Below are 23,539 nucleotides of genomic sequence, written 5' to 3'. Positions count from 1 at the left end.
TATATGTGTGTATGTATATATATATATGTGTGTGTGTGTGTGTGTGTGTGTATGTATATATATATATGTGTGTGTGTGTTTGTGTATATGTGTGTGTATATATATGTGTGTGTTTGTGTATATATGTATGTATATATGTGTGTGTATGTATGTATGTATATATATATGTGTGTATATATGTTTATATATATATATATATATATGAACGCACACACACAGAGTATCTAACAGACCCATTTGAAATAAATCATAGAGTAAAGTATTTATGTTGAGCCTTAGCAAAAATAGTAATAGTGAGAATTAAATTATAAAGATATAAATTCAACTTCATTTAGTATTAAATAAACTGAAAAAGGATGACATGCCATTTTTTTAAAGAATGTTTATTTAAAAAAAAATTTTTTTTTTTAAAGAATCTAACTTGATTCGGTATTAACTTGACCTGAAAGATTGATATGCCATAAAACAAAATAAATTTTTAGTTTGACTCTCTTCTCAGTTGGCTTCTGAATTAAAAAAGATTTTCTAACTTTTTTTGATGATGTCATTCACGTGATTCACTCATTTCTCACTGATTTTAAATAGACACATTTTTATCAAACTAATCTTGACAGACAATCCATTTTCCCAGCTGTTTCTAATTGCTTTCTATTACATTCAAGCAGGAATTGGTAATCTGTCTTTAGAAGTTCCATTTTTTTTTTTTTATCAATATTGTTGATGGAAGTTTGCACAAGTGTTATGCTTTATCATGTTATGTAATTTATGCAGTACCGATTAAGCATTGTTGCTCAAATATAAATTTTGTTTCATTTCTGTTTTAGAAACTTGTCAAAGATTTTGGAATTGATGAGAAAAATATGTTTGAATTTTGGGATGTAAGTATATATGTTCTAAATGATTGCTTCATTTAATTTATTGAGATTTTAATAATAAATGCAGAGTCACCTTAATTTGTGTGAAAATCTCTTTAAGATTCTTTATACGTTATGATTTTTATGATCTCAAGTTTAAAATTTTAAGAACATTCACTTTTTAAATGTTTTTTTTTAAACTTTATTTTGCTTACATTTGTCATCTCCAAATTTATATAATTGTATGACCACTTATGATTTTGTGTTTCTTTGTGATTGACACATTCTTATCTCTTTATTTACTACTTGCATCCCAGCATTGCCCGAGAAATATATTGAAAAAAAATAAGAAACTATTGCTCCCACTTTTCGGACAATATCAATATTTTCATTAGAATTTTTTTTACTTGCTATAATTATCAATTTTCAAGTTAGAAGTAAAAAGAGAAACTTTTGACTTTTGCAGTGTATAAAAAAAATCTGTAAAAATTGAAATAGAAACTATATAAAGTGATATTTTATTTAATTGAATTAAATTCATTTTGGATTAACCAAAATACATTATAGTGGAATTCAATTTCATAATAAAATTTGTTATTAATGCCAGCCTTAGATGATAATTGATATTGAAAAAAAAATGTCTAAACGATTGGTTTATTTTTACTGTAGTTGAGGTGGGGTGGTTTAAATAATAGTTCCAATCATCCTAAATAAAATGTGACATATTTTTCATCTGGTGAAACAAAGGATTGACATGTAATTTGTTTTATTTAATGTAAGCAACATGTAATGAACAATAAAAAGCATGAGTGTGTTTTTAACAAACATATGCACAATAGTTTAATACAATTGCTTTAGAGTAGCACTAACAGCATTTATATTTGCCCTCTACCATCCCCACAATGATGGAGTAACTATCTTTGGAGACTATTGCTAAGCAAATTGATCATACCTTGTCTGCTCAAACTTGGGCAATATTTATGTTAGGAGATATCACTGTTTACAATGCTGAATGGTTAGTTCACTCAAACTTAAAATATGACGAAGGGAGATTGTGTCATGATTTCTCTCTTGCTTATGACCTAATATAAATTGTTAACAAACCCACTCTGGTACCCAATGCTGATGGACAATTTGTAAATCATCTAGATCCTTTTCAACATGCGCTGTGCTCATCCTCAGTTCTGTTTTCGATACGATCACTCAGTTGTTTCAATAAATTTAAAAACAATTTATAACAAAACCCCAAATATCCCTCTCCAACAAACAGTAAACTTGATGGCTGATCAGGACAGTTTCCGAACATTCATATCGGAACTACTCCTCGACTGATTGGTTAACCATCGGCATAGACAGCTATATACCCTCCAAAAAATTCCAACAGAAATGGGACAGCCAGCCATTGTACACCGTCGAATGTGCTGCTATCATTGCACACAGAAACTACTGCTTCAATTTCTTTAAACGTAATAGATATTTGAAACTAAAGTCGCCTTTAGAACTGCTAGCAAGTACTGTAAAACGATTATAGAATGATTCATTTGTTAAGTTCATCAAATCTAAAGTAGAACAGAGGCTTGAGTTTTTGCGAATAACAAACAAGATCCTAAATAGATGCTTGTCCTCTATTCCAACCATCATCAATGGGCCCAAGGTTATTTCATCAGCATCTAACAAAGCCAAACTTTTTGCCAAACAGCAAACTCCACTCCATGTGATCAGGGTCACTTACCTTCCAAATTTCCTCCCAAGACCAAAAATAATCAGAGTGAAAACCACATACCTGTTTTTGATATTGCCAAACTCATCAAGAACCTTGATGCCAGCAAAGCAATTGGTCCTGACAATGTTCCAGTTATAGTGCTCAGAAAGCTGCAACTAGAACTAGCATAATTCTTACAAAGCTGTTCAATCAATGCCTAAAATAGAAATGCTTCCCACAACATTGAAAAACCTCATTAATTTGCTCAGTATTTAAAATACAGACCAATTAGTCTTGCTTGAATTCATGTTATGTCGAGAAATTGTCAACCACCACAGCAAAAACAACTTATTCAGTGACAAGCAATACGGTTTTTGTCCTCTGAGATCTACAGCTGATGTACTGACTGTAATCTCACATAGGATCAGTAAATCTATTGACGAGGGTTTTCTCTCAAGAAGAATAACTCTTGACATATCAAATGCATTTGATAGGGTTTATCATAAAGGTTTATATTGCAAGAATTCCAGCTATGGAATATCTTAAAATGTCTTCTCAACCAACTTTTCTTTCCGATAGGTTTTTACAAGTAGTCATCAATGGACTGAATTCAGAAACTCAAAGTATCAATGCTGGTGTGCCTCAAGTATCCATTCTCAGTCCAACTCTCCTCCTTATCTTCAATGATCTTCCAAATCATGTTCTAAGTTCATTCATCAACATATATACAGATGACACTACCTTCTATAGCAACATATCAAAGGTCAGCAATGACCAAGATCTCTCTGATTCTCTCTCCGACCTTGAGCACATCCTGCAATGAGGTAAAAGGTGACAAATTTTAACGCATACAAAAATCAAGCTTCTATCTTTTCACCATAAAAGCTTTGATCCCCACTTGGCATGAATGGCTCTCACCTCAAAGGAGCTCCTTGCTTTGACAAGCTTCTGGATCTGACCTTCACTCCTGAGCTGAACTGATGCTACCAGATCAGATTGTCTGAAGATATTGGCTTCTTGAACCGAAATGCACCTTACATTGATGCTTTTTGTTTTTCTATTTTCTTTTCCAAAACTTATGTTCTGCAAAACTAAAAACAACAACCCACCTTTTCCTTCTTGCCATTGCAGAACTCATTCATGTTCTGCAGTGCAGGGAACAAAACAATAAAATCCATTAAGAAACAACCAAACCAAACACTACAAACTAGTGATTGAAGATACAAAAAACTTGAAGAATAAAAACCTTCCACAAAATTATTGGAAGCAACATGAATACTATTTCCAAAATAACTGGGTTCCATTAAATAACCCAAAAAGGGTTGATATGCCATAAAACAACCAAACCAAACTCTACAAATAATTTTTTTTTTTTTTTTTACATAGGCATCACCACATTATCAAGGCCAAGAGGCCACTCAAGGATAAGGGTTAAAGAGTGTACAGTAGAAATTGGACAATATAGTAATCATTAGTAATGAAAATTTGGTAAATTTGATAACTTATATGGAACGGCTCATCAAGAACTTATTTACGTTAGACTTGAAGACAACCATATTGTAGTCAGCCGGAAAGCAGGAAATTTAAAGATATAAAGAACTTGAAGCATAAAAACTGTTTCCAAAATAACTGGATTTAGCATTAAATAACCCTCAAAAGGTTGCTATACCGTAAAACAAAACAACTAAACCTAACTTGAACTGGAAGACCTATATCAAATCGGTCGCCGAACTTGCCAGAAAAATGGTTGCGTCATTCTACCACTCCAGAAGGAATCCTCTACCTGCATAAGAGCTAGATGCATCCTAAAATAGAGTACTGTTTCCACATTTGGGCAGAAGCGGCTCGAAACACCCTGTTCTGTTTTAGCAGAGTTCAAAACTGCCTTCAAAACTTAGTAGGTGATTCCCTTTTCTGCTGGCCTGCTTTCCAGCTGATTACAATATCATCTTTAAAATCAATGTAAACTAGTTTTTGTTGAGCCGTCTCCTTAAATAATAAAATTTTACTCAATTTCCACCACTGTTATCCCAGTGTCCTCCATACATTATTAACCCTTATCCTTGAGTGGCTTTTGGGGCCTTTGATTTGCAAATTTTCAGTGTTAAAAAATGGAGTGATTTCAATGCATCTTTGTTCCAGTGAAGAATCTCTAAGAGTATTTCTTATTGAAAGAAAGAAGCATTGACATTTTGTTGTGAGGAACACAGAAAATTTCTGTAATTGAATAGCTATTCAGAATAGACTATTGATTTTGTAGGATATAAGCTATCATAGTCTTAGATAATCAGACTAGATTTTATATATTTGATTAATCAATTATTTATTGAAATAAAATGTTATAGCATAAAATAAAACAAAGTTTAAAATCCTATTGCGGTGTTGACAACGTTGAGCATTGTCTACCACTCAGACTGAGAAGCAAAGCTCTGTCAGTATACTGACAATTAAACCGTAACCAGAGAGATGATTTAAAGCAGCAAACCCTTTTATTCCAGTTGTCAGGTTTGTCTCTAATTGTTTGCACCCTAGGGAAATTGTGGATGAATACTTGGTAGACCTACAGGACCTGGCATGTTTGATCAAAGAAAACCCCTCTGAGCACTTGCTCAGTTGTACTTTCATATAATGACTCCTTTTGGTTAGACAACGATTGTGTGGGTTCTCAAGGATGAAGCACATAATCCTAGAACAGATCCTTGCTCTCATGGCAATAGAGGTGGGTGAGCCCGTTACTGTGGCAGCCGTGTGACATAAAGTTCTTCCTCATGTGCCTGTGGACTCACCCCAACCAGAAAGACGCAGTTGCAGTGCAGTGCCACAAGTGTGGAGGTCTCAATCATTTTGTCAAAGATTTTCGGCAGCGCTGGAGAAAAAGCAAGAAGAACTCTTCCAGAGACATATGGTTATCAGTGCCAGCTACAAGGACATGTCACTGGTGCTACCAGATCAGGCTGCCCTGTGGCTTCCTAAGACGAAATGCACCTACATTGACGTTTTTTGTTTTCTGATCTTTTTTGTAAAACTTAATTATGTTCTGCAAAACCAAAAACAAAGACAACAGCCTATCTCCCTCCCCTTTTTATTTTTTTTCCTACCCTACTCCTGGTCCTGGATATGACCTTAAACTACATCCGATGGTGAGGTCCGGCTTACGAGCTTTGGGGGGTGTGGAGCCACCTCTTAATTGCCATTGCTCCCAGGTTCACCCTGACCCGGAGTGGTTGTACCTGTTAGGGTCCCAACTATGGGTTAAATAGAAACAGATTTTTAAAAGGAAAAGAAAAAAAAAAAAAAAAAAAAAGAAAACAAATATATTTGTAGGGGAATAAATAAGAGCACCGGATTACCGGTGTAGGGTAAGGAGTGAGGTCCCTTGAAAAAAGTAGAGGAGAGTCCGTACACATGAGGCACAGACGCAAAAAGTTCTTCTCCTAAAAGACAATGTTGGACAGGCAGAGTACAACTCTAGAATACAGTCCTCACTCCTCCCGTAAACCCCACTATTGAAGTGAGTAATCTTTTTACCTTAATGTTCTGAATTGCAGTGTTGTCATGTTTTCATGTTTGTTAATAAATTCTTGTCGTTTATACTTGTTGTACGTTTAGTAATTATTAAAGCTGGTCGGTAGTTTTGGGACTTGGAAGAACCTAAACCCGTACCAACATATTCTATTAAATTTTTTAAATTTTTTTTATTTATTTTTATTTTTTTTTTGCCCTGTCGGTAGGGCATGAGAACAAACCGACTGCCCCCCTGCAGAGGGTAAAAATCCCTCAATGGGGCAACCAGTTAGCCGTGGGTTGCTACTCATAATGTCTTAGGACGTGATCCTGGTGATTGAGCGAACCTAGACCAGGATACATAGAAGTTTAGGCACCACAACACATTACTTTGGCCCTTACTTCGACTAGACGGGCGGTCGGAGAGGCCCAATCCTACCAATCGGCCAGTCACGCCAAGCCCCACCATAGTAGCTCTGAGGAAGAGACGATAAAACCAAGGAACTCAACATTCCTAGTAATAGAATCAACGGAGGAAACTCCTTTGAGCAAACTATCACCTTTTAAAATTGAAAGAAATCTTAAAGCTTTAAAACCAAAGTCTGTTAAAAAACAATTTAACGGCAGCCTATTAATAGAAACCCATAACGAAGAACAAACTAAAGAAATATTGAAACTAAAATTATTTGAAAGCATCAAGGTCAAATGCTACAGACATCCAACCCTAAATACCTGCAAAGGAGTAGTGAAAAGCCACGAACTTGCACTTTGTCCCTTGGAGGAAATCAAGACAACCTTACAGAAACAGAATGTGTTAGATGTTCGTAGAGTTCAAATAAAAAAAAAACAATGAGAAAATCGATACCAATACATATATACTAACTTTTGATTCTCTCACCATACCCAAAGAAGTGAAAGTTGGATATATGAAAATAAATGTAGAAATTTATATTCCAAACCCCCTCCTATGCTTCAAGTGCCAGAAGTTTGGACACCATCAAGATCGGTGCACACGATTACCAGTGTGTGGGAGATGTGGAGAAAGCGGCCCACACATTGACTGCAGAAAAGATTTCAAGTGTGCCAACTGCCTTGGAAATCATGGCGCTGGCTCTAGATATTGTGAAATATGGAAAAGAGAAAAAGAAGTGACCAAACTAAAACATATAAAGAATATATCCTACCCAGAGGCCAGGAAAATCATTGAAACTAAAACATATGCAGATGCAACTAAAAAAACCTGCTCCAATCAACAATCAAAATGGTCATATACATGTAACGGATACAACTGACAAGAAAATTGATGTCTTAAGCAAACTAATAAAGGAAATGAAAGAACTATTAGAAGAAATGAGGAAAATGAATAGTACAATGTCTGCAACCAATCCAAGGATAATATTAAGTAAAGACACTACTGAACCACAAAAAGAACAAAACCACAAACCATTTCTACAAAAACAACCGAACAACCATCAAACACATCACAAGCCAGAAAAGAATCAAAAATCCCCCCCAGACAAAAAGAAAAAACAAACAAAAACAGGAAAAAAAAGATCCCGATCTATATCTCGAACAGGGACTCCGACAGAAAATAGATTTGAGGGATTGGAGACGATGGAAGTTGAACACAATTCCAAATGATGAACAAAATATTACAATGGAATATCAGAGGGATAAAAGCAAACCAAAATGAACTCACATTATTAATAACGAATATGAGCCCAGCACTTGTCTGTCTGCAGGAGACCTTTCTGAAAGAAAACAATACCATCAACATAAAACACTACACATCTTACAACTACATAAAGATACGGACAGAGCTTCTGGAGGAACATCAATACTCGTGAAGAATGAAGTCCCTCAAAGACAAATAAATATAAACACAAACTTGCAAGCAATTGCAGTTTCAGTGACTCTACATAGAACTATAACACTTTGCTCAATATACATCCCTCCAAAAGATACAATCAACGAAACTGAGATAACTCAATTAATAAAACAACTCCCTAAACCCTTTTTTCTACTAGGAGATCTCAACAGTCACAATGTAATATGGGGAAGTAAAGAAACAAATAAAAAAGGAAAAGAAATAGAAAACATAATAAATAAAAATAATCTATGCCTCCTTAATAATCAAAACTACACCTATATGTACCCAGCAACAGGTACTTTCACCGCCATTGACCTTACCTTATGTGATCCTTCCATATATATGGACTATGATTGGAAAGTACACAATGACACCTGTGGGAGTGATCATTTCCCAATCATTCTGGAAAGTCTAAGTACTAGTACTGAACAAAAAACACCCAAATGGAACCTACATAAAGCGGATTGGGAAGACGTCCAGGAACAGTGCAAAAACCAATTAATTATCGAAAAGAAAGATGAAGATCACCATTTGAACTATTTCATTAAAACACTCACAAACATAACAAATAATACCATGCCGAAAACAACCAAAACCAACAATCACAATAAACCTTGGTTCACAAAAGAATGCAGAAAAGCCATCAGAGCTCGACGAGCTGCCTTGAGAAAATTCGAAAAGTACCCAACAAGCGAAAATCTGGATTTCTTCAAAAACAACAGAGCAAAAGCCAGACAAATCATAAAGGAATCCAAAAGAACAACATGGAGAAATTATATATCCAAAATTAATGTGAATACCAAGGCAAAAACAGTTTGGAACATGATGAGGAAAATAGAAGGAAAGTGTAATAGTACACCAATATCCCACATCTCTAAAGGCAGCAAAATATACATCGATCAAAAAGACATTTTCAATAACCTGGCAGATAATTTATCAAAAATTTCATCATGTGACAGACAGAGAAATTCAAAAAGATTAGAGAAAAGGAAGAGAAGAAGAAAATTCTATTTAGATCACAAAATACCGAAAAATACAACCAACCTCTTACCTTGCCTGAATTAAAAGAATCGTTAACCAAATCCCATGACACAGCTACAGGGCCCGATGAAATTCCATATGAAATCCTCAAAAAACTTCCAGAAACCTCAATGAAATACCTACTTGAAATTTTCAATATTATATGGTCCAGTGGAAACGTACCCGAGACCTGGAAAGAGGCCACAATAATACCAATCCCCAAATCTGAAAACTCAAACATCCAATCCCAATCAAGTAACGTCTCAGATCCATTGAATTTCAGGCCAATAGCTCTAACAAGCTGCATTTGTAAGACCATGGAAAGGATTATAAACAAAAGACTAATCTGGTTCCTGGAAACAGAGAATCTTATTACAGAATTTCAAACAGGATTCAGGAAAAACCGAAGTTCAATAGACCACATAGTCAGACTTGAAACCTTCATCAGAAAAGCCTTTGTAAGGAAGGAACATTTAACAGCAGTGTTTTTTGACATGGTAAAAGCCTACGATACTGTGTGGAAGTACGGTGTTACAAGGGATCTGAAGGCGCTTGGACTAAAAGGCAGAATGCCAATTTTTATTGAAAATTTTTTAAAAAATAGACGGTTCAGAATAAAGGTTGGCACAGCTCTCTCAGACTTGAAGGAACAAGAGAATGGAGTACCTCAAGGGAGTATACTGTCAGTGACCCTGTTCAGTATCCGAATTAACAACATTGTAAAAAACCTTAACCCTGGGGTAGATTGCTCCCTATATGTGGATGACTTCCTAATATGCTGTAGATCTAGATATATATCTATAATAGAAAGGAAGCTTCAATTGTGCTTAAACAAAGTAATGAGATGGACGGAAGAGAATGGATTTAGATTCTCCAAAAGAAAAACGAAATGCATACATTTCTGCAAACTAAAGAACATGCATAATGATCCTGTCCTAACCATGGAAGGAACGCCCATACCCGTTACTGACCAGTACAAATTCTTAGGGATTTTATTTGACAAAAAGTTAATATTCATCCCACACATAAACTATCTGAAAAAAAAATGTAACAAAGCTGTAAATCTTTTGAGAGTGGTAGCACATACCGATTGGGGTGCAGACAGGGAAACACTCCTTAAACTTTACAGAGCACTAGTCCGCTCAAAACTAGACTACGGTTGTTTCATATATGGATCAACCCAAACATCATATATAAAAAGCCTAGACCCTATTCACCATACTGGCCTAAGATTGGCCCTAGGAGCATACAGAACCTCCCCCGTGAACAGTCTATACACGGAAGCACATGAACCCGCACTAGATCTAAGGCGAGAAAAGTTAGCCCTTCAATATTTACTCAAACTGAAGTCTTGCCCAAACAACCCTGCATACCAATGTATCTTCTATCCTAAATATGAAGAACTCTTCAACATGAGAGGAAAAACTATCAAAACTTTCGGGCTCCGAAAGAAGGAAAGCATTGAAGAATCGAAAATTCCAATCTCCAGCATTCACAACTTCATACTACCTAAAACACCCCCATGGACCATGAAACAAGTAGAAATAAAACTGAACCTAAGCAAAAAGTCCAAATCTATCACAAACCCTATTGAATACCACGACGAACTTCAACATTTAAAATTACGATATTCAGACTACACCTTTATCTACACAGACGGGTCTAAAAGCAACAATCACACTGGATGTGCAGCAACGTACCATAAAACCACAATGAAGAGAAATCTTCAAAATGAAGCATCTATATTCACTGCAGAGACTATAGCTATCGATCTAGCACTCAACATAATTTCAGAGGAAACCACCAAAAACTTCATCATTCTCACAGATTCTCTATCAGTCCTATTATCTATGCAAAATCAAAAACAAGAAAATCCACTAACAACAAAATTAATAGAAAAAATCAATATCCTTTCAACCACTAAAAACATTATTCTTGTCTGGATCCCCAGCCATGTGGGGATCAAAGGCAACGACAGGGCAGATACAGCTGCAAAAAAATCTTCTCACCTTCCAACTGACAATTTTAAGATTCCACATACTGATCTTAGACCCCAGATAAAAGCATACATACAGGAAAAATGGCAACTGCGGTGGAGTCAGCAAGAGGGCAGCAAATTATACTCAATCAAACCTGAACTCAAGGAACGATGTCCGGACATCAAGAGATCACGCCGAGAAGATGTGATACTGACTCGGCTGCGCATAGGACACACCAACTTTACTCATTCTTATATACTAAATGGAGAATCGGCGCCAGAGTGCATCCCATGACAGGAGACACTCACAGTAAAACATATCCTAGTTGGGTGTGATGACCTCGCCCCAACTAGAAAATTATATTATACAGAAAGCAATATGGAGGACATTTTTGAAAAGGTCAACTCAACAAATATTCTAGCATACCTAAGGAAAGTAAATTTATATAAGAAAATTTAAGGAAATTTAAAGTCACCCAAATATACACATCCATGTATAAATACATTTAATTTCTTAGTTCGATTTTATAAAAAAAAAGGGAGGAAAGGCTGAAAAAGTCCCCCCCCCCCTCAATAAAAAATAGTTTATAAAAAACAAAAAGGACTCCGGCATTAAATGACCACATAGGTTGATATGCCGTAAAACCAATCAATCAATCAATCAATCAATCAATCAAACAAGGACATGTCGCCTCAAAGTGTCCGAGAAACAAGACAAGGGGCACAAGACCAGCTCTACTCTCTCCACATAAACTAAAAAATGTGCTCCCATAATAAAGGTGAAACTCAATGTGGTAGATTGGATAGCGTTTGTGGTTTCCGGATGCTCCTCATTCATTGTGAATTGGTTGCTATATTAAGTACATAAAAGTATATTAAGTACATAAAAGTACCACAATTCTTACAGCAGGTAGGAAATGCCTTATAAGCCATGATATTGGCAGCATAACTTTAACAGAGATCAACAGAAATACCCTGAAGACTGATGTCATGGTGGTAAACAAAAAGCCATTAGGATTCAACCTCTTGTTGTGGATGGACATCATCAAGAAACTCATTAGCTTGCATATCAACGAAAGAGGCAAGGTACATTTTGCTAAGACGACTATCACTCTAGGTGCAGCAATAAAACTGGAAGAGCCTGACTTTCATGCTGAGTTTGACGAACGCAGCAAATCCTGGATTGTGTAATGGAATTGATCAGGTGATCAACCCACCAGAAAAATTATGCAATAGACCACCAGAAAGTATAGTATTCCTGCAAGAGTTCATGCCGAATACAATGAGTTACAAGCCTGAATCGATAATGGATGCTTTGTTCCTTATACAGAAGAGGAATTGATCTCCCTAATGGTAGTTATTCAGCAGAACAAACAAAAAGTAAGCCCAGTGCTTGACTATCGGGAATTAAATGAGCACATTACTCATGCAGGCATATGTACTGAAAAGTTTAGAGAGTGGCGGCAAGCAGGATCAAATGTATCATTATTAAACCTTTGCAAGGCATATCTTCAGGTACACTTGCACAATCACTGTCGCCCTATCAAACTGTACTGATTAAGGGATGAAGATATTGCCTGACCTGCATGGGGTTCAGACTGTCCATCATGCAAACAATTGTTGATGCTATTTTTTTTTTTTTTTTTTTTGAAGGTCAAGCGCTTACACAAGGCAATATCTACCTATCTTGATGTGTATGTAGACACATGTTGTGCCTGCAGCATTTGTGAAGGAGCATCTGTACAGCTTCGGCTTCCTCAGCAAAAAACTGGAGAGGCTACAGGATGGTACACGAGTACTTGGTTTGCAGGTCTGAGGAGAGGATAATGCTCTGTATTGGAAAAGAGAGAATAAAATTGCAGACATGCCTTTGTTGTCATGCAATCTATATATCTATAAAAGTGAAAGTGTCTATCTGTGTGTGTGTGTCTGTCTGTGTACATTTCCCTACTCAATAACTCTGTCAATTTTCAGTCTACAGACTCAAAATTTCATACACAAGGAAAATCTTTGAAATCAGTTTTCAGACAGAAATTTGACTGTTAAGGGGTCAAAGTTCAATGATTTGACCTTTGAGAACTCTACCTAACTTCTCTGCCAATTTTTAGTATAAACAATTGAAATTTTAGATATAGGTTCCTTGGACATGGATCTAACTTAATAATTTGATTTGAGCCTATAACAATAAATGTTAAGGGGTCATAATAGGGGTCAAAGTTAAAACAAAAAATTGACCTCTGCAGTCTCTACCAAATTACTCAGACAATTTCTGGTCTGAACATTTGAAAGTTTACATGAAGGGTATTCAGAGATAGGGCAAGCTTTTTAATCAGTTTTGGTTGAAAATTTGAGCTACCAATGTGTGTGTGTGTGTGTGTGTGTGTGTGTGTGTTTGCCTAAAACTTTTGACAGAGGCGACAAATTTTCACAAGATTTTTTCCCCCTTTTTTTCCCTCCTTCACGGTTCAGGTTCGAGCCTGCCTTCTTACTACCACTTTTTTTTTTTTTTTCCTCAACACATACCTCCAAACACCCGGGCAATGCCAGGGACCCATGCTAGTAGAATATATTTTTATTATGTGGCAAGTTGTGGGTAGTTGGCTTTGTGTTGCCATGGCATTCATCAAGCAGAGAGCATCTGACGTTACCACTGGGAGGGATGATAAAGTTGATAACACCTCTTTTAACACCATCATTAAGGAGGTTCTTACCATATTGCACAAAGAAGACCCAGTATGGGGCAAATGGTATGTTAAGATTTTAACCTATGGGTCGATGCAAGCTCTCTTGCTATGGCATGTTATTGGTATTTGATGGGACTATAATATAGGATGCTTGCTGGTTTTATCCAGAAAAGGACTCCCAACATATTAACCTCACAGAACTTGATGCTATCATTAAAGGGATAAATTTGGCAACCCTCTGGAAGGTGACCAACTTACACTTGTTCACGGATTTTGCTTATTCCCATAAGTGGATATCAGATAACTTTACCAGCAGGGCCAAGATACAAAACAAAGCCATAAGTGGGATGTTCAATCGACGACTTGAAACTAATAAAATTTAAGGAATATGCATTGTAAATGGATGTATGCTGATCAGATCTATCCAAACAAAGATCAATTGACGAGAATGTCTCAAAGTTGATTTGATTGCAATTAAGAGGAACACTAAGCCTGTACAACCTGCCTTGCACTGTCTGTGAGCTCAGTTGAGCTTGATCAGATCAAGATTGTTCACCAACAAAGCGGTCATCCTGGTATTTCTAAGGCTGCTGTGAAAACTGCTGTCATAATTTAAAGAGTGTTAGAAGATCAATCCATCACCCATAAACTGCTCAGAGAGTGCTTTGAATGTTAAACAAACATGGCACAGGCTAGCAATGGATATTACCCATTGTAATGGGGGATCATTTTTTTATATTGATTGATTGTGGTCCCACTTGGTTTGCTATCTGGCGGCACCTTCCTCGGCAAGATGCGACAAGTTTAATCAATCAACTGAAGATGCTTTTCTATGAGCAGGGTCCACTGATAGAGATTCTGACGAATAATGACACTGCCTTTCAGAGCAGTTTGTTTAAAACTTTCCTAGATGAATGGAAAGTCCAACTTCGATTCCATTTTGTATACATCCCCTCTGGTAATGGCATCATCAAGCAATGTTACAGAACTTTAAAATGGATTGCCGCTAGAAAACAGTGTACTATACCAGAAGCAGTATAGTAGTACAATCTCACACTAAAGGATGTGTCCTTTTCCATGTCACTTGCCAATATGGTTTATCAGTACTACATATGGTTAAAAAGAATCAATGGAATATCACCACTGCACACAATCAACAGCAGACTATCTTCAAAATGGGTGACCAAGTGTGGGTAAAAGCTCCACATGGACAATGTACCACAAAATATTGAGTCGGATGTGTGACTGGAATTATCAGTGCACAGAAAATATTGGTTGATGGAATGCAACCCATAGTGGAACCAGTTCGACTGACAGTCTGTTCTTTCAACATAATTTCATCCCCCGTTAATTACAAGGCAAAAAGGTATTGTTAACTGGGAAGTTGTTAGTTTCAAGAAGATCAGCGGAATAAACGGATTGTGTTTTGGGGGATTTTTTTTCTGTAAGAGACGGAATTTAAATTTGCTGACTAATCAGAAAAGATGAAAATGAGCAGGTTATCAGCTGTCCCCATGCAGTCTCCAGGAAACGCAATTCCCTCTTTATTCATGGAACTTCAATGAACAGTCTTGGAAAATAATTTAACCCAGAGTGGGTTTCAAAGAAGGACATTTTTATTTAAAAGAAAAAAAATTGGGATCAGGAGGTTCCAGAAGATTGAGAGAGTGTCTCTCAAAGAAAAAGGCTGAAAAAGAGAACATTCTAAAGACTTTATATGTTTGTTTCTTGCATTTCAGATTTTTATTTCAAGTAAGATTGTTTTATATTAAATAGGAAAATGAATCTTTTCCTGTTTCTTCCTATAATTTGTTGCTATCATTTGGACGATAAATTTGATTTTGCAGGGCTCTACATTGTGAGTGAAACAGTCGCATTTGCGAGTGATTTTTCAAACTGGCAACTAGAAATAATGGAACACTTATCTTTTGGCGATTGCATTTCTTTCACTGACAATCTTCCAAAGCTCACTACTGAGTGAAAAATATCTTTTCAAATTTTTTTTTTTTTTTAATAAAATAAACAAAGTAAAATTATTTAAACAATAATAGTTTAATAGAATAATATACTTTTTTTAATTTTTTTTTTTACGAAGGTTGTTTAAAAAAAAAAACATCTGAAGAAATTAGAATGTTTATACCTTCAAGTATCGGCATAAAATTTGTTGTATATGTAGAATTACACTTATTAAAAAAATACAAAAATAATTTATTATGCACATAATCGTCACAGAATGAAGATGTCATATTCCAAAAATCACGTGGGTTTGGCTAATAAACGAAAATATTTAGTTGTCAAAGTCAACTAAAGATAAATTTGTCCTTAGAGCCCTGTTTTGACATTCCAGTCGATAGAGCTAATTCTGGAATAGTCTCTCAATTAGAGACCCTTTCTTATTTTCTATTTCTTATTTTTGTAATTGTTACTTAGCTTTGAGCAAGCAACCAGTATTTTATTTCTTGTAATAAAACTTGGACTAAATTGGCATACTTTTTGGAATAGTTTTCATTTTTTTTTATTATTATTTTGCTCGTTGATTGCTCCCTTTGCTTTTATTTATGAGACCGTTTTATTTTTCTCATATTTATTATATATTTGTTGCACTATAAAACGTACTTGGGTAACAACCACAAAAAGGTATGTATAATGCACCAAGGATGGTTTATAATGAGTAAAATCTTTGTTTGAATGAATAAATAATACATGCAGAAATGTTGGCAACTTGAAATACAAACTGCTCATCTCAACTTGCCAACATATTTCTATTACTTTTGCACATTTACAAATTAATTCATAGCTTGAAATGGTTTAATTTTAAATCTTTCTCATCTATCTCGCTATTGCTCAAATGATAGGGAACACAGCTGGAGCGCTAAATGTTTTGGTTTCAATTCTAGCTAATAGCACTCAAGTAATTTTTTTTAACTTTTGAAATCAGCATTATATGATATTCAATAGAAAAGTGGCTCTGTAATAATAAATACAAAATATGTATGAATTAAAATATATTTAAGCATATTTTACTACCGAGTAAGGCTGGGCGCTAACCCCTCCCCATCTCGCTAGTATAAAAACTGAAAGTTTCTAATTACAACCTTTTTCTTTTTTGCAGTGGGTTGGAGGCAGATATTCTCTGTGGTCAGCAATTGGTCTTTCTGTTGCTCTATTTATTGGTAAGCGTGACCATCAATTCCAAAGCCAAAGCAAATTTTCTTTTTTTTGATATTTTAATGAGTTTACAAATATCATGTATTTCAATATAGTCAATTAAAAATATGTTAGTATCTTTTTATGCTACAAATTAGCATAAAAAGATGATATTAACAGTTTTTTTTTTCTAATGCGTCAAGTCTCAGATCATGTGAAGGTGAGTCGGTCAGCTGTTGATTTTGTTTGACCACATGGTCACTAATGTAAGTCCATTTGCTTTTTTGATCCAATTTTGGCTCGACTGTTAAAGGGTAAATCTTTCCTCCTTTTTCCCTTCTTTTTGATTTAATTATTGAAGCAACAAAATTTGTTCACAGCCAGGTCAGTCCTATGATGTGCATTTAGTCTTAAGCAAATCATTGTGAATTATTCTTACTCATCTCATCACTTTCACCTTTAGTAATCTATTTACAGAAAAACCTTTTTAAAAGAAAGCAATAACATAAACACACACCCTACAAGTATATGCATCCCAACAACCACAAAGCATCTGCTTGCACATCAATAATAATAAACAACAAAATCCCACAATGAGAGATTAACTTGAACACAACTACGCCAGCAATTGATGTATCTATGATCTTGCATAAAACTTTAACAATATGCTCAATTTACATTCCATCTAATGACACACCCAGTGAAAGTGAACTGAACAGGCTAGTCAATCAACTACCAAAACCATATATACTATTGGGAGACTTCAGTAGTCAAAATATGATATGGGAAAGCAAATAAACAAACCAAAAAGAAAAATTAATTAAAAATATAATAAATCAAAACAATTTATGCCTATTTAACAACAACAGCACACACGTATACCTACAGTTGGAAAGTCAACAATAGATCTTACTTTATGTGACTTATTCATATACCAGGATTGCAAGTGAAAAACATATGCCGACACATGTGGGAGTGACCATTTCTCAATAACGGAAAACCTGAACACAAATTTGGAACAGAAAATAACACACTAAACAGAGCTAATTGGGAAAACTTTCAAAAAGCAATGTCAGTCCTTTCTGATAGCACAAATAAACAATGATGATCATTTGACCTATTTTACCAACACCCTCATAAACATAGAAAATGAAAACATCCAAAAATCATCCACATTTACAAAATACAATAAATCACAGTTTATTGAAAAATGCAAAGAAGTTATCCACAAAGATAAGGCTGCACTAAAGAATTTTACACAAATACCAATATCAGAAAATTTAAATCAATTTAAAAATTACAGAGCTATAGCTAAACATATTATTAAAGAATCAAAACGAAACACCTGGCAAAACATGAAGACTAAAGATGTATGGAACATGACTTGGAAAATAGAAGGAAAAAATAACAATAAAACATTTCACCAAAAATAATCAGATATTCACAAAAAAGGAAGACAGTCAACATAATAGCTGGAAACTTTGCCCAAGTCTCATCTTTCAAAAACCGAACAGAAAGATTTTGGGCTTAATGGAAATGACAGAGGTGTCAAAGAAGCAAAAGGAGCTGTAAAGAAAATCTAACATATAATTCAATAACTTGAGTTTTATTTCTTCCGCCCATCACACCAATAATTTCCTGGATAAGGTTAACACTTTTGTCCAAACTTCCAACTTCTGTACACGTAATGCACCTTCTCTCAACTCCCAACATACTTCTGCTAATTCAACTTATTTCTTTGAAATCCAACTTCAAAATGAACAGCCCTATAAAAAATCAACCCTCTTTTATCTCTAACCAGGAGCATCTCATTTGTTTCTTTCTTCTTCATTCATTTCATTCCACGACCGACCCATTGAATTATGCACACGTGCTAATTAGGTAAGTCGCACGTTTCCCTACACTCTCCCCTGATCTCATGATCACACACAGGGCAGGGGGGGCAGTCATCTTTGTCGGGTACTTTTTCGAAGAATCGGGGGAAGCACTTCCTCATTACCACCATTATTGCCACCAGTCTGTTCCATTATCCCCTCTTGTGGTTCCCTATGCGGTGCTTCACAATCAGTGCAAGGGGGCAGTATCCGTCTTTGTTGGGTACTCCTTCGAATAATCGGAGGCATTACTTCCTCGGTTCCATCTTCCTTAGTATGTTTCATCATTCCCTCTCGTGGTGCTATAGGCGGTGTTTCACAATCACGGCGGGTGGGCAGTATTCGTCTTTCTCGATTACTTTGATGAGGAACTGGTGGTATTACTTCCTCATGTCTATCGTCCTCATCACTATTGCCATCACTGGTTCTGTAGGTAGTGTTTCTATGCTCACTTGTAGGGGCAGTAGGCGATCAGGATCATCCCTGAACTGTATGTGATCTTCCTCATTATCCTCAGAATCAGAAGAGGTATAACAGGAGTAGATATCTTTTACATGACGTGGTACACCATTAATCAACATGGTCTGAGGACTTATGATTTTGTCTATTTTTGCTCTGCAAAATTTTACAGTGCAGCCAGTATTTGGGGGTTTTACCCAAACACGGTCTCCCACTTGATATGGTGTATTGACAACGCTAACCACTGATGGTGTGACATCAATTCCTTTTATACGCTGTTCATAGCAGTAAATCCCATTAGCTGGTGCAGTTTCTGGTGTTGCATTGTCCTTTGGTGCCACATTATACCAGTACACAGCTTCTGGAATAGAACACTGTGTCCTGGACGCAATTCTTTTAATGGTGCGGTGACACCGCTCCGCTATACCGTTAGATTCTGGAAAATATGCACATCAGTAACGCATTTTAATCTCCCATTCCTGCGTAAATTTCTTAAATTCTTGACATTGAAACGTAGTGGCGTTATCTGTCAGAATTTCCAGCGAGGCACCACGTTCAAAAAAGACTCAACTGTCGTATAATGCTAGATGCATCCTGTCGTGTCAACAGGCGACTTCATCCCAAGGAAACTGTTGATGTGTACCTAGCCGACCTACGAAAGTTGTTGGTACCATTTGGTGGGGTTAACGATAAGATATTAAGATGTGCCTTTTTAGTAGGCTTACCTGAGGAGGTCAGCAAACTGTTGCGAGCATCGTCACGAATTGATTAATTGACAACAGACGAGTTATTAGCCCAAGCTTATTGAATTATAAACTATTTCGGCTCTCAGTGTGCGGTGACTCAAAAGGCAGAAAATGGACAGATTCGACTTTCGCTTGATACCTGAGTTTGATGGATCTACCACTGGACCATCTGTCGTCGAATGGGTGGAAAAAGCTGAAATGATCTGTACACTGTGCAGAATTAAAGAACCAGCCATGATTAAATACCTGCTCATTTAGTCTCTGTTAAGTTATTTTATTTTATTTGATTATTTGTCCAAGTGCTGTCTCACTCTTTTAGTATATGCTAGTATGCATTATATATATATATATATATATATATATATATATATATATATATATATATATATATATATATATATATATGATGGATTCTCCCGTTGATTTCGACGTATGAATTTTCAGCCACAACAATTAAGTTGCTCGGAAATCAACACGATTTGTGTATAGTGGTGAAGGCTTTGTGTAGAACCATCCACACTTTTTGGTATTACTGCTAACCTTTGTTGGTGCAGACGACTGCCACGGGACAGAGTACACAGTAAACTGCAAGTTTTTATATCAGAATTTCCTTCTCCTAGATACACGTCTAAACAAAGACTGGGAGTTCATCTCTCCCAGTGAATTAATGTGCCCCCAGATATCACTCTGGAAAATTTTATCAAATATCAACCCTAAACTCTAGGGTCAGTGAAGTTTTTCTTATGACAGAAATGCATGCATTATAGTCCACTTTAATTTATTTAAGCATACGTACATATTTTGATCTGCAATATATTAGATCATCCACGTATAAAGATTAATCAACTTTGTAGTTCAAACATTTTGTAATGCTGTTTAAACAGGGTCACAGATAGTATACTACCTTGAAGGACAACCTCTTCCTAGATTTTGGTATCTGAGAAAGTGAATCAATAATCTGAAAAGAATCTCTTTATAAAGTGTGGGAGTCAAACTTTTAAATCAACATCATGTAGATCTCTATTATTCCAATTTCCATGCTAAGTTGTGCTTGTTCCTAATCAATGCTTTCCAAGCAGTGATCTGTTGTGCTTTTATTATGAAATCCACATTGTAGATAAGACTGTTGGATTCTAGATACTAAACTAATCTTTGATTTATCATCCTCTTTACACAAGCAATTGGTTAATGAGATTGGTCTATAATTTTGTGGTTAATGAGATTGGTCTGTAGTTTGTTTCCATATGATTGGGAATTCATCTTCTCTCCATAGTTTGTTATAAATTTTTAATAATTGTTTCAATGACTCTGTGGTTTGTTACCTCAAGAATTCATAATGTATTTTGTCTGATTCTACAGTAGTGTTATGGGATCAATTTGGTTTGCTCAATCACTTAAGACGTAGGGGCAGTCGGTGTATTCTGAAGCTCCACTTTATTTAATTTATTATTATTTAATTTATTATTATTAACAAAAACAATAGAAAATAAAGAAATAAATAAATTAAATAAACATGAATATACATAAACGATCACACGTATATGTATGTATATATATATGTATATATATGTGCATATATGTGTGGGCACATATGTATATTTATATTAAAAAAAAAAGAAAAGAAAATGTCTGCCTTAAACCACTAAACTAGTTTTAAAACAGATCCTTTGTTCGATAAAATGCATGCCCATTGGCTGATAGGAAGGGACGCAGTGGCTACTAGAAGCTGATTGGCTAACTAAAATCCTCAACAGAAGAGGACCATATAAAAACAATAAACAACCACAGAATTCGCGCATAAGCCTGACGAATCATAGAGTGGATGAAACCACTGAATATTCAGTGTAGCTCAATCGCCATATATATTTTAATGAATTACTAACTAGCTCTACCTACGTATTGAGTACTTTTGAAGTAAATACTTAAAGTTTGCGCATGAATCTATACTTTCGTATATTAATTTTATGATTTATAATTTAATGAACTAGTTATATATATATATGTATATATATATATGTGTATGTATATATATATGTATATGTATGTATGTATATGTGTATATATATGTGTGTATATATATATGTTGCCTTCACCACGGCTTACGGGAGCTCTCTCCACCCCAATCACATATACACACACAAAAATATACACGGTGCTAGTTGGCCGTTGACCCAGAAAAAGAGTTCATTCGCCCTTTGGAAGGTCTTGTTTTTAATCCTCCAGGGAGACTAGCCGCCCTCCTAACCAAACAAGTCTGGTGGGGGACCCAGTTTAGTCGCCGGTGACCCGACCATGAGGCAGGTAGTACTGGGTTACATGGTACCAGTAGCATATGACATCACCTGACAAAAGCCGTGGTGAAGGCAACCTTTCTAGGAGAAGCAAATCTCTTGATTTTAAAAAACCATAAAGCGGGAGACCAGTACCCGCATTAAGCTGGTCTGCAGTGTAATTTGTTGCTGGCTATCTTGGTCTTGCTTGTTGCTGGCTATCTTGGTCTTGCTTGTTGCTGGATCTCAACATTTTGAACCGAGAGAGAGACTTAGCTGTTGTACAAAGCTAAGACTCTGTAACATTATCTTTGTAAGATACTCCCTCAGGCATTTGGGGCTCATGGATTTTAAATGTCTGAGGGAGTGGCGCTCATCTGACAAGATGTTGCAATCATCATATATATGTGTATATATACATGGATATATATATGTGTATATATACATGGATATATATATATGTGTATATATAAATGGATATATATATATGTGTATATATACATGGATATATATACATGTATATATATACATGGATATATATATACATGGATATATATACATGTATATATATACATGGATATATATATACATGGATATATATATACATGTGTATATATACATGGATATATATACCCATGTGTATATATACATGGATATATATACATGTGTATATATACATGGATATATATATATATGCATGTGTATATATACATGGATATATATACATGTGTATAATATCCATGAATATATATATGCATGTGTATAATATCCATGAATATATATATGCATGTGTATATATACATGGATATATATATGCATGTGTATATATACATGTGTATATATACATGGATATATATCTATACATGGATATATATCTATACATGTATATATATACATGTATATATATACATGTGTATATACACATGGGTATATATATACATGTGTATATATATACATGTATATATATATCCATGTATATATATCCATGTATATATACACATGTATATATATATACATGTGTATATACATGTATATATATGTGTATGTATATATATGTGTATGTATATATATATTTATGTATATATATGTATGTATATATATGTGCATGTATATATATGTGTATAATATATGTGTATGTATATATATGTGTGTATATATATGTATATATATATGTATGTATATATATATATGTATATATATATATATGTGTGTATATATATGTATATATATATGTGTGTATATATATGTATATATATATGTGTGTATATATGTATATATATATGTGTGTATATATATGTATATATATATGTGTGTATATATATGTATATATATATGTGTGTATATATATGTATATATATGTGTATATATATGTATATATATGTGTATATATAGTAATATATATATGTGTATATATATGTATATATATATGTA

The 23,539-nt window shown here is 34.9% G+C and overlaps 1 long non-coding RNA gene across 1 annotated transcript; it reads left to right on the top strand.

The window, feature by feature from the left end:
• Positions 1 to 756: 756 nt before the first annotated feature.
• Positions 757 to 18,189, top strand: LOC145273656 (uncharacterized). The gene is made up of 2 exons (XR_013866456.1): positions 757 to 878; positions 16,725 to 18,189. It is a non-coding gene; the product is annotated as an uncharacterized LOC145273656 (long non-coding RNA).
• The last annotated feature ends 5,350 nt before the right edge of the window (positions 18,190 to 23,539 follow it).

This window comes from Euprymna scolopes, unplaced genomic scaffold (genome assembly GCF_053919585.1).
Source record: "Euprymna scolopes isolate OS-2025 unplaced genomic scaffold, ASM5391958v1 sca130, whole genome shotgun sequence".
In the NCBI taxonomy this organism is placed as follows: domain Eukaryota; kingdom Metazoa; phylum Mollusca; class Cephalopoda; order Sepiida; family Sepiolidae; genus Euprymna; species Euprymna scolopes.
The sequence above is the reverse complement of the archived record's forward strand: the minus strand, read 5'-3'. Positions and strand labels throughout refer to the sequence as shown.